The sequence below is a fragment of the Vombatus ursinus genome, unplaced genomic scaffold, assembly GCF_900497805.2.
Source record: "Vombatus ursinus unplaced genomic scaffold, bare-nosed wombat genome assembly UNPS02014798.1, whole genome shotgun sequence".
Lineage (NCBI taxonomy): Eukaryota > Metazoa > Chordata > Mammalia > Diprotodontia > Vombatidae > Vombatus > Vombatus ursinus.
The window spans coordinates 88,014,574-88,024,865 of NW_020954576.1; positions in this window are offsets into that span (position 1 = coordinate 88,014,574).

Consider the following 10,292-nt stretch of genomic DNA (forward strand, 5'->3'; position numbering starts at 1 on the left):
AAGAGAGAAAAAAGAAAGGGAGGGAAGGAGAGAGAGAAGATAGAAAGGGAGATAAAGAGGGAGGGAGAGAGAGAGGTAGGGAGGGGGGAGAGAGAGGTATGGACAGAGACAAATAGAGAGAGAGGATAGAGGAAGGGAAAGAGGAGAAGGAGGGTTAGAGAAAGAAGTGGGGGAGAGATCTCAAGTTGTTGTCAACACACAAAGTACAGCTGACTCAGACACATAGACCAAAGGATTACTGGTTACTAACCAATTGACTGGCTTTTCCATTTTATAACCAATTATTAATAAATCTAACCAGAAATGCATATAGACTGATTGTAAATTTAAATACTCTAAAAACAAAACAGAAAAGTTGTCCCCTTTTCATAGGTTAAGAAGGCTAGAATCTTGTATCTTGTTTTTCCTTTCCACTGTTCAATAGGCTTTGTGGAGTCCCAGTTACAAAACCTTCCAAGGTCCTCCAGCCTTGTTATTTTGCCCTTAGCAACACATGTCCCTCAGTTTATTCAAGGGTGGGAAAGGAAAGGAAAAGGAAAGCAGGCACCTACTGTGAAATATTATAATACAGGTTCTCCACTTTGGCAGCCTACACAGGCTTTCCCCTGTTCTACAGAGCAGTTTTCCCTGGGATGCTAAAGGGGAGATCAGCGGGAGCCTAGCAGGTGCTGGTATTTCCCTGCTCACCATTCAGAGGAAGAGTTCTTTCCTTTGTTCTAGGAAGTTGGCTGGCCCCTAATAAGACTACAAAGACTGCTACTAGGCATTCTCCCACAGTTCATGTCCTCTTAGTCCAGACCCCAGGGATCTGCCTGAGAAAGGGGGCTCAGAAAAGAAGCAGCATTACAACCTGGAGAATCTGGTGGTGGATTACAGGATCAAATAACATCTTGCCTCCTTTTTTAAGGCCATACCTCTAAATGGATGGTTTTGTCACTCAGAGATAAGTAAATGGACACTGTGTCCAGCTACCATGGTGTACAAAGATTCATTTTGCACACTAAAATGAGACACCAAAAAGGCTAGAAGGAGCACAATTCAGTGGAGCTGTTTTCCAATGAAGGAGGGAAACATCATTCAAGAGAAATGCAATAGAGTTTCAATGTAGATCTGCTTTCATCCCCTATACCCCCAAAAAGGTCAATTTTTACCAAAACATGTCACACCAACTTGGATACTTACTGACTTGTGTGACATTGGGCAAGTTATTCAACCTGGCTGGGTCTCAGTTACCTCATCTGTAAAATAAGGGGTTGGGTTCATTGTCTCAGAGGTCCTCTTAACTCTAGACCCATGATGCTTTGATTTGCTTCATCAGCAGCATGGGGCTATACCAGGCACTTTCCATCAGATGTGGCACCCTTCTCTGTTGGTGGCATGCAATTTGGAGTAATGGATACACAGTGATTAAACAACTGGCCAATTCAATGTGAAGAATGGCAAAAAGATTGTACTTTAAGAAAGATAAATCTTCCATTGACAAAGTTTTTCACTTTTTAAGTAATTATTTGACAAATGTTGATTGAGTAAGACAACAGTAAGGTAGAAGAAGAGGTGATGCATATATCTAAATTTGAGCAGGAAAAATATAAATAGATTTTTGAACAAATATATAAATAAAAATGTTTTAACCAGGCCTGAGACTTCATTTGTATAGGGGACTCCCAGTGAAAGACTTCTTTTAACAACAAAGATTAGCACTGAAAAATTGCCTACATTACATATCCAGGAAATGTAAGAGAAAGTACTTGAATTCATGTCTACCAGACCCTGAAGCCAGCTCTCTCTCCCCTCTGATATATTGTCTTTCATATAGACAAGGACAAAAATTGAATTATATAAAATGATATATTCATATGTATATATTTTATAAATAAATAAATATAAAGCATAATTCTTGGGTAATAAGATGGAATAGAGTTTGCTAGTTCATTGGACCAAGGCCAAAGATATGGCTGATGAATCATCCAGTTAAATCTCAGTTCTCACATTACCCAGTACATAAACTCAAAATTAACTTATTCTTCATCAACAACTTTTTATTGAGTGTTCCCTGTGTGCAGGGCACTGTGTTGTGCTCTGGTGATAAGACAGTGTTCTATATGGTTTACATACAAGTTTTGTCTGGATTTTATTGGGAAAAAAATGAAAAGTTATGCAAAAATGATTTGTCCATAATTTCCTTATGTCTGAAATTTTAGAAGTAAGGAACTGAGTCCCAAATGTTTAAGATTCTCATGTTCAGGTACACTTACTCATACATTTGAAAATTCCATACCAACCAATGTTTTTACAATTTAAAAAAAAAGTTAATTTAATCTCAACATTCTGCTATGCTTTTTCAAATCCCTAATCCCAAACTTTACTATGAACGACTCATAAAGTTAATAAGGGCCACAGTGTGAGATGATTAGGCAATTGTTTAACTACTGAATAATGATGCAATAGCTGAAATGTAGCGCACAACTTGTATTAATCTTGGCATTATGATTCCTCTGTCTCTTCTCTTAAATTCCATGACATCCTTTTATAGGGAGCTTTTCAGAGTCTGTCCCTGTGAAGAAAAGAAGAAGGACTTAACTTCATGTCTGATATAATCATTTGATCTTCTCTGACCCTTCAAGGTAAGTACCCAGCCTTGAAGTTTGCAACTACTCCTTTTCTTGCAATGGGGGCACCTATGAAGCAGGACATGAACCGGAAGTTACTGGGAATAACAATATGTAATAGCTCAATGTACCATTAGCCCTGTCTTACGGATACTCAAGTAGGCAGAGAGAGGTGATGTGATTTTCCCAGGGTGACATAGCATAGTATGAACTAACAAGATAGTCTGGGTATGAACCCTGGTCTTTCAACTACAAATGAAATGTTCTTTGGTCTCCACTCAGACTCCTGTGCTTTTCTTTTTTTCTTTTAATAAGGGTATACAAATGACTCTAACTAAACATCAACAGAGTTTCCTAGGGACGTTTTTGGAACCCTCATGCTGACCAGAGCAGAGAAATCTCTCCCATTTTGCCCCAGTGTGTTTGTGTTTTTACTCAACCATCTGTGGGTAATGCAAGAACAAAGCAAATAAGCTCTCTGCCCATATAAGGAGCAGCTAGGCGTCCTGATCAGATAGCTTGAGCCCAACCACAATGAGAATTTCTTCAAGATTTATGACATTAAATACTGTTGGAGGAGCAGTCACCACGCTCTGCATTCCTGAGGAGTATGAATGCCTTTGGAAGAAAGGTATCTTGTTTGGAGGAAATTCCAGAATGATTTTCAAATTCCCAGAGCTGGGGACCGAATCAAAAGAGCAAATGGCCAGTATTCTTCAAACCTATGTCAAGAGTGAATAAAGAAAAATATCAGCATGCCCCAGAAAAGGTTTTACCAAACAGAGCTCCCTTGGACCTTACACATTATACAATATGGCAAGTTTAGAAGAGTCACTCATATTAATATGGCACATTCCTCATGACAACCCTGTGAAGTGAGTGGAAAGGGTTGTCCACATTTAATTGAGGAGGAAACCGAGTCTCTGAGGGATAAAGTGATTTACCTATAATCACATGGCCAATCCAGGTTAGAGCTGGGATTTGGACCCTAGTCTTCTGCTTCCCAATCGTGGGATCTTTCTAGTCCAGCACAAGGTCTCTCTATGGCACAACGCTGTAGAGGGAAAAAAAAATGAATATGATCCAGAGGAGGGACCTGAATTGCCCTACAACCCATTTATTCAGAAATATAATGCCAGACATTTCATTTAGAATAGTAGAATATTAGAATTAGAAGGGTACCCTAATTTTTCTATTTTTTAAAAATTTATTTATTTTGGCTAGGCAATGGGGTTAAATAAGTTGCCCGGGGTCACACAGTTAGTAAGTATTATGTATCTGAGGCCGGATTTGAACTCAGGTCCTCCTGAATCCAGGGCCGTTGTTCTACCCTCTGAGCCATCTAGCTGCCCCTCTAATTTTTCAAAGGAGGAAAACTAGGCTCAGATAATTCAATTTAATTCAGCAAGGATTTTTAAAGTAATTATTGTATGTTAGTCTGGAGAAAGATAAAAATGAAAGCAGACCCTGACCTCAAGTGTCTTCCATTCTACTTGGAATTAGAGAAGACTACTAGCAAATAGGCAAGAGAAATTGTCCAACTAATCTTGATGAAAATTGTCATCATCTGATCCCTGATATTTCCTAAATTGATTCTCAGACTATTCATATAATACATACTTACATGAATGTGTGTATACATATGTGTGTATACATGTATATGCATAGATGCATATATACATATGTGTGTACATGTGTGTATGTGTGTGCACCTACATACAAAGAGAGGGGCTTTTCACTCTCACTTCCATCAGATTTCATTATGTGATAATCCAAGTCTGATTCCTTTAGCCAGGTTCAGTTACCGAATCTTCGACGTATGTGTTGGACTATGTAGCCAGTGAGGTCCTTTCCAGTTCTCTAATTCTGTAACTTTGTGAACAAGCTATGCTACAATTAATTTTTTTTAAATCTTCAAAGCTTTAGAATATCATTTAATTTATTGTATATTAATATATTACTGGCCTACTTCCACTGGGGCATGTGTTTTTAGTTTTTCTCAATAATAAGGATAGATTTGTATTCAGCCATATGATGCTCCTTCTCTCACTAGCTTTCACTAGTACTATATACTTGGGAAATTATTTCTGCACATATTGGCAAAAATGATAAAAATGAGAATTGTAATGTTGGAGAGATTGTCAAAAGACAAACATATTGATACACTACTGGTGGATGTGTGAATTGAGCCAACCAATCTAGAAATCAATCTGAAGCTATGTTTAGTAGCTAAAATGTAGTCAGAGGTGCCACTGCTAGTCCTAGATGGCAAGGAGATTAATCAAAGATAGAAAAAAGGGTCTCATGGGCACCTCAATATTTATAGCCACACATTCTTTTGTAGCAAATGACCAGAAACAAAGTGGGTTCCCATTGATTTGAGAATGGCTAAATATCTTGTGCCATATGAATGTTACAAAACATTACTATGGTATAAGAAACAACATATGTGAAGAATACAGAGAAGAATGAGAAGCTTTATATGAACTGATGCAAGCTGAAGTAGAACCAAGAAAGTAATGCTCATAATGATTGAAAAAAATGCAAATAAAACCAAAAAGATGAAACTAAGCAGTATGTAATTAAAATGATCAAGTTTGCCACTACAGAAGAGGGGAGAAAAATAACCTTCCTCCTTTATTTACAGAAGCAGGGGACAATGGTTATATAATATTTCATGTAGAGCTACTTAGAAGTCTTCAAGCACAGGTCAGACAATCTTTGGTCAAGTATATTGTAGCAGGGATTCTTTTCATGTGAGTTGGACTAGACAGTCACAGAGGTCCCTTACAACATTTAATTTTATGATTCCATGATATACTACCAAACTAGACTGATGCAATGGTTAGTTTTGCTAAATCATTTTTTTTCCTTTTTTGGTTATAAGAGATAGTTCCCTGGGAAGGAAAATGAGAAGGGATATGCTTGGTAATGAAGGTAACAGAAAAAAATACACATACATACATACACTTACACATATACACACACACAAACACAAACACCTTTTTTTCTTCTTTTTTCTGGTGGGGGGAGAAATGGTTTTCTAGGGTTAGCAATAAAATATGAGGCCATGGAACAAAGTGGGGCTAACTACAGTCCCATTCACACAAATATAAGCTAATGCACTAGTTCTCTAGAAGTTCACTAATAACCTGCTAAGTTTCAAATCCATGGCCATTTCTCTATTTTCATTCTCCTTGGTACTTCTATAGCATTTAGTACTGCTGAATACTCTGACCCTTTAATATACTTTTCTCTGTTGGCTTCTATGACACAATACCAAGAGTTAAGATTAGTGATAGTAAAAATTAACCACTACGTATGGTATACCACACAATTAGTTTTAGGGTAGGGGATATTCTTTTTAACATTAATTTTTATAAACGAAAACATTTTAATAATCCAAAATCCCACATTATATGGCCTATAAAAAAAGAGAAACAGAAGTCACCCAACTATTGGTATGATATGTTATAGTGGTGATTCCTATTGTGAACAAGTTAGACTAAATAATTGCTGAAGTCCCTGAAGTTTTGTATTTCGTAATAAGTTGACATATGAGTCCTGGTTCTATCAAAGCTAGTGCTTTACAATCTTGAATAAGTTACAGAATCTTAGAGATCATCTTGTTTAGGCCCACTCAGATTATAAATCCCACTTAAAAAAATCTCCATAAGTGGTCATATGGGTTCATATCTATGATATTAATTGTATGGGGAACATACTGACACAAATCAACAACATCTATGTAATTTAAAATCTTAGAGGATTACCTGACCACTGAGAGGTTAAATGATTTTCCCAGAGCCACACTTCTAATATGTGTCAGGCAGAATTTAAACCGAGCTCTTCCAGATGCCAAGGTTCATCCTCTAGTCATTAAGCCACACTGCTTCTCTTAGGTAATCATAGATTAAGAGATGAGAATTTATTAAACTCCTAGAAGTAGTCCATCCCTTTTTAGAGAGCTCTAATTGTAAGTTTTTCCTTGTATTAGAACTAAATCTTCCTCCTTTTAATTTTGTAAATGTTTTATTGATGCTCCTTTTCTACTTCATTGTCACTTTTCAGTGACTCCCCACACCACTTGTCAGACAGGAAGCCTCCTTGTAACAAAAACAAATAATAAGCTGACCACATCTGAAATGTGTATGCTTTATTCCTCCACCTCTCTGTATTAACCATACTTTGTCATCTTCCTCTGAGATCATGTTCAATCTTCACTGAGCAAAGTTCTGAACTCTTTCAGTGCTCTTGTGTTTACTTTGCTCTGAATCAGTTCATATAAGTCTTCCGAAGTTATTTTCTGAAATTTTTATTATTTCATTGTAGTCATATACCATATTGTTCAGGCACTCACAAATGATGAACATTTATTTTGCTGCTAGATTTTTTCTACTATAAAAAGTGTTTTTAGAAGTATATATATATGAGAGAGAGAGAGAGCACTTTTTCCTCCATCTTTGACCTCTTTGCAATCTATCTACTATTGGTATCATTCTCATTAATTTTCACATATTGATCCTGGTTCTACCTTCATGAACCTAGCTGAAAAAAGTCTTTAAATATTTGAAGCCTGCTACTATCATATTATATGTAAGTATTTTATTCCCCAGTCTAATATTTCCAGTTTCTTCATCAGATTCACACATGGCTTGGTTTTAAGTCTTTTAACCATTCTGGCTGTACATCTCAACACACTCCAGAGCTATACCCAATACTCTAGACATTCTTTGGCCATGATGAAGTGGTACTATCATCACCTGAGTTCTCAACACTATACTTCTATTAATTTAGCCCAAGATTGCATTAGCACTTTTGGCAGCTATATCATATTGCTGATTCATATTGATCTTACAATTCAGTGAAACCCCTAGGTATTTTTTTCACATGAATTGTTGACTATCTGTGTCTTTCTTGTACTTGTTAGTTGATTTTTTTAACCTAAGTACAGGGTATTACATTTACTTATATTAAATTCCATCTTGTTAGCTTTAGTTCTCCATTCTCATCAATTGAGATTTTTTTTTGAAGCTCCATTATGTAATCTAATATAAAACAGGTGGTTCTTTTTTCTATGTGAGAAATGCTGGTGGTAGCCAGGAATAAGCCTTCAAATATTCAAAGATTGTTACCATGCTAGCCCTTATAGGCTAATAGTCCCAGTTCAGCAAAACAGAAATTCTTTTGAAGGAACTGAAGCCCAGTGGTTTTTACATTATAAGGTAGGTCATTTCACTGAATGTGGAAAATTTTATATCAAAACTCCTTATTCAAGAACAGACCATTTAGAGAGTGACTTTCTTTTTAAGAGAGAATGATCTGGTTTTGCTTGAGGATAGGTTGCAAATAACAGAGTAATATGAGATAAGGCTGAAAATAGAAGATCATGGCAGATTGTGTAGAGCCTTGAATGCTAGATAAAGAAGTCAAAACTCTGCTCAGTAGGCCATAGGGAGTCACTGATTTTTTTAATCAAAGTACTGGAATAGAGGTTATTTACAAAAAGTAATCACGAATGGCAAATACGGCAGAGACCAATGAACTTCAAAGATAATCCCATTTCCCCACAGATAATTCAATTTCCATTTAGAATAGAAGTTTCAACCTCTTCCCAAACCAAGCCTTTCCTCAGACTTGCAATCATGCAACATTCTTGTGTTCTTTCCATTATTTTGAGTTTTTATCCAGCTTCTCCTCTTGTAAAGATAAGCAACGAATTATCTCAAAGGCAAGTAAAAAAGTTGAAATAGAGTGAAACAAGGGTCCTCTCCATCCTATTGAGACTTTGTCCTGATCTTCCTCTGGTAGAAGTGAGCAATGAACTAGTCCAAAGGCAAAGAACAAGAGTCAAAATGGAATTAAACAAGGATTCTAGATATTCCACAAAATATAACATCATCCTCTAATAACTGTGTTGACTATAAAATGGCAGGGTCACATTATCAGCCTAGAGAACTTTTGGAAGTAGCCACATGGAAGTAGAATTTCTTCCTACATGGCTTTTCTTCCTACATGGCTTATCTTGCATCATAATTTGCAGTTCGGATCTAAAATAGAAATTTGTTTATTATAGATTAATAAACAAAGGAAGGAGACAAGAGGAAGTTGGGTGTCATTCCATCATGACTTTCCTGGATCATGATTATCTCTCAAATACTCATTGGTATCTGAAAACAGAGGTGTTTATTATGCTAGTCTCAAAGGATTTTGTAGCTATTGTCAATTGCATAACATTGTTTCAATTTTTACTGTAAGGCCAAGTTTGACTTTGTAGCTCAAAGTTTCTACTTCTGCTTTTAATACAAACACAGATGAAATAAAATCTTCTGTGATACTCTGAAGACTGAGATCTAACAGTCCCAGCGAACATTGTGGACACATTTATTGTACTCTACACACACCTTTCTAGCTAATGTTCAATCTTGCTAAGAGCAACTAGGGAGGGTTTGTTCAATTACTGACTGTTCTGGATAATGTTAAGGTTAGGTAGGTGAATGTTAACATTAGCAGATAATGTTGACATTAGCAGAAAGTGGACCTTAATTGTAACATCTGTTTAAATAACTTTACATTTCATTCTGCTTGATTCTCCTTTCTGATTCTTCAGGGCACAATAAAGTGGAGAGAAGAAAGGCGAGAAGAAGGGACAGTAGGCAGGACCATTAATTCTCTGACCTTCATTTAAGCTTGTGGAGCAGACACTCAAGTTAATTATGGAACTTCATAAGATCTCTATGGAAAAAAGAATTATAACCTTCATTTACAAAAATAAATAGAAAGATGGAGGATGAGAAAAGGAGGAGAGGAGGAGAAGAGGAGAAGGAGGAGGAGAGGAGGAGGAGCAAAAACACTGAAAAACTGAATAATCACTCAGTGGCACAGTTCAACCACATCTCTAACAAAAACAACCTCCAACTTTCCTCAGAAAACACAATGTTCTCTTAGGCTATATTCTTTTTAAAATTGCACTGAAGTCAACAATATTATTAAAAGGCTGAGTATTGTATATAGTCAAGTAAAATGCTGATCTGTTGGCCAACAAGGCTTGGGAACCCCCAAAATGAAAGGCTCCTAGTTAGCAACGAACAGTGTAGGTCAAGGAATACCTCCTTGTCAACTTGAAAACTGCACCCAGACAACTTTGCTGTTCAGTTTTGGAATCTGGTAACATTTAGATGAAGCATGACTAATTACAGTGTTTACCATAGTACAGCCATGGTAGACCTTACCTTAACTTACTATACAAAGCAAAGTACCACTTGTACAGAAAGAAAATCTCCCACAGAGCCTAATGTTATAAGGAGCACTAGCATGTCTGAGACACTTGCTCTGCATGACATCAGCAATATTGTAGCTCAAGGCTCTTCATGCCAATGTCCTTATTCACTGGATATAGGGTATTCCAATGGACAGTGAAACCTAAAGCTGCTCCCCCTGCCCTGTTCTAACAACTCAATTATTTTCCAAACATAAGGATACAGAGAAGTAGTCAGATACAATTTGCTGAAAAAAGAGATAGGGATAGGACATACGATTTTACTAGTATAGGGAACTCCCTGGTAGAGCATCTCTCTCTCTCTCTGTCTCTCTCTCTCTCTCTCCTGTGCAGATAAACACCTTTTCTTCAATTTATAGTCTTACAAAATTGCCTAAGAGTGGCAGCTAGGTGGCGCAGTGGAT